General features: G+C 51.0%; 1 pseudogene; it reads left to right on the top strand.

The window, feature by feature from the left end:
• Positions 1-2929, top strand: part of LOC105536203 — a 22193-nt pseudogene extending 19264 nt beyond the window's left edge.
• The last annotated feature ends 240 nt before the right edge of the window (positions 2930-3169 follow it).

Genomic DNA, 3169 nt, shown 5'->3' with positions numbered 1-3169 from the left:
GCTGGGATTACAGGCGTGAGCCACCGCGCCCAGCCACAACAAGCTATGTTTTCTTGTGGAGCTGTGGTCAGCTCAGTAATACACCATCTTGCATTTGCCTGCCTTCCTTCCCCTGGTCCCTAAGTTTTGTTACCCTAGGATTGTGCCTCCCATTAAGGCTCTCCCATGAAACGTTTGCCTCTTGCTCTATTCTCTAGGGAATCCAGGCAAAGACAATTTCCCAAGATCTTCTCCTTCATTAGGGTAAAAAGCAGCGCTGGGAATTAAAGTATTAATGAGCACTCCAGATGAGTCTTATGACCAGCAAGTATGGCTGGCATAACCTTAAGGCATCCTCAGCTCTCAGATCTTGCATCAACAGGAAATGAGCTGCTAAAGCTGTGCAGAATTCAGAAGGGGAATCCATCCCAGAAACACTTTAGATGTGATCACGGAGGACAATGGACAAAGAGGATGGGCAAAGGGAGCAGCCCAGAGACAATGAAGCGGGCTAACTGAAGAACAGTGTCTGCTGCCCAAGCCAAGAGCTCTTGTGCTTGCTGCTCCTGTGTTGCAGGGAGGTAATGTGTGCTGTGAACTGGTGACCACCTTTTGATGTTCTCCTTCTCTCCTGTTACAGTGTTATTTTTTATTGAGGTTCTTCCATCCTTCTTTCAACAACTGGATTTTTTTCTTTTTTTGAGAGTGTTATTTATCTGTCGTACCATTGGTAGTCACATCTGGACCTAAATTAGAAGAATGCAGCTGGCTTCCTGCCCCTCTGCCCTGCTCTTCTTCCCCTCTTCCAGCCTCTCCTCCTTCCCCAGTCTTCTGGTCTCCTCCACCATGCAGCCTCTGTCCCAGCTCTTCCCCAGCAGACCCCTTCTCTGGGATTCCCTTCTGGGGCTCCCAGCCCCCTGGTTCTCCTGCCCCTGCCAAGCACATATTCCGCAGGCACCTGGGGAAGGGACGTCCTGGGCAGGGCCTGGCAGGGGAAGACGTCTGGGGCACTGCCCAGTGTTAACAGAGGGAGCTACCAAGAACCAAGTAGGGTGGAGCAACCGCAGCCTCTGTAGCCCAGAGTGCAGGGAGCAAGGACAGAGCTGGTTTTGCAGAGCCCTGCAGCCAGCAGTCCTGAGAAAAGCAGTGAATGTCATGGAGCCCATCTGAAATGAACTGGTCCCCTTGAGCCTGACCCAAGCCCTGGTGCCAGAGTTCTGTCCCAGAGCTGAGATGTTTTTGATCATCTTGAGAAAAATAAGCCTTGGCCTCCAGGCCAAATAAAGCGAACTTTTCTCCCATAGAGAATAGTGCTAGTTCCTAGCCAGGTGTGGTGGCTCAGCCTGTAATCCCAGAACTTTGGGAGGCCGAGGCGGGCGGATCACGAGGTCAGGAGCTCGAGACTATCCTGGCTAACACGGTGAAACCCCGTCTCTACTAAAAATACAAAAAAATTAGCCGGACGCTGTGTCGGGGGCCTATAGTCCCAGCTACTCAGAAGGCTGAGGCAGGAGAATGGCGTGAACCCGGGAGGCGGAGCTTGCAGTGAGCCACGATCGTGGGACTGCTCTCCAGCCTGGGCGACAAGTGAAACTCCGTCTCAAAAAAAAAAAAAAAAAAAAGAGAGAGAGAATAGTGCTAGTTCCTGAGGACCTGGAGGGCCCACAGCCCTGGGGCACTAGCCAGAATCTTCCCTGCTTTCTTTCTCAGGATGAAGTGGCTTACCTGAACACATCTTCCTCCTGGCTCACACCAACCTACAGAAAACTTCAGCTGCTCTGTCCTGGCCTTTCTCCTGTTTGCGGTCATCTGTGTGTGAAGGAAAAAGAAGAAAGGGAATTACTATGATTCCCTTAAATTTCAAACCAAGAAATTCCAGATGTTGAAGAGTCTGGGGAAAGTGGCCATGAGGTCTTATTACCAATCTGCATCCTCAAGCAGCACCCAAGACCCCCACAGGGGCAGTGAGGCCCTCAGCAACCCCAGAGGCCCAGCCAAGGCTATCCAGAGGCCTCCTTCCAGGTGTGGAACAATGACAGCTTTTCCAAAAACCTTATCCCCAGGCTGCAAACCACCTGGAAGAATTATTTAAGCATGAAAAAGTACAAAGTGTCCTACAAGGGGCCAGGGCCCACCATTAAGTTCAGTGCAGAGGCCCTGCGCTGCCACCTCCTGGACCATGTGAACGTATCCACAGTAGAGACCACAGATTTTCTCTTCAGTACCTCTGCGTAGGAGGGTTACCTGCCCGAGGGCAGCATTAGGACCCAGGCCACGTCTTGGGGCAAGTGTGCTGTTTTCTCGTCAGCAGGATCTCTGAAGTCCTCGCAACTGGGCAGAGATCTAGATGATCATGATGCAGTCTTGAGGTTTAATGAGGCACCCACAGCCAACTTCCATCAAGATGTAGCCACAAAACTACCATTCGCCTGCTGAACTCTCAGTTGGTCACCACAAAAAGGCATTTCCTCAAAGACAGTCTGTACAGTGAAGGAATCCTAATTGTATGGGACGCATCTATATATCATTCAGATATTTCAAAGTGGTACCAGAATCCAGACTATAATTTCTTTAATAACTACAAGAGCTACCATAAGCTGTACCCCAATCTGCCCTTTTACATCCTCAAGTCCCAGGTGCCTTGGGAGTTGTGGGACATCCTGCAAGAAATCTCCCTAGAAGAGATTCAGTGATGCCTCCATCCTCTGGGATACTTGGTATCATTATCATGATGACGCTGTGTGACCAGGTGGATATTTACCAGTTCCTACCATCCAAGCACGAGACAGACTTGGGCTGCTATCACCAGCAGTTCTTCAACAGCACCTGCACGATGGGCGCCCACCACCCGCTGCTGTATTTGGTGAAGTGCCTCAATGAGGGCGCAGGTGAGGACATTTACCTGCTTGGAAAAGCTACACTGCCTGGCTTCTGGGCCATTCACTGCTAAGCACGGGCTCCTTAGTTTTTTATGAATGGTCTCTTGGCCACCCCAGCCTGGGAAGCCCATTTTCCTGAACAATCCCAGCTTGCTCTTGCACTCTAGGGACCTCTGTCAGCAAGATCTCTGGGAATTCAGGAGCCTGAGGGCAAGAAGTCAGGCCCAGCCTCCCCTATAGTCACAAAGAGTGTATGAGCCGAGAGCCTTCTGCGACACACACACACACACACACACGCGCACACACGCATA

This window comes from Mandrillus leucophaeus, unplaced genomic scaffold (genome assembly GCF_000951045.1).
Source record: "Mandrillus leucophaeus isolate KB7577 unplaced genomic scaffold, Mleu.le_1.0 Scaffold101, whole genome shotgun sequence".
NCBI lineage: Eukaryota > Metazoa > Chordata > Mammalia > Primates > Cercopithecidae > Mandrillus > Mandrillus leucophaeus.
The sequence above is the reverse complement of the archived record's forward strand: the minus strand, read 5'-3'. Positions and strand labels throughout refer to the sequence as shown.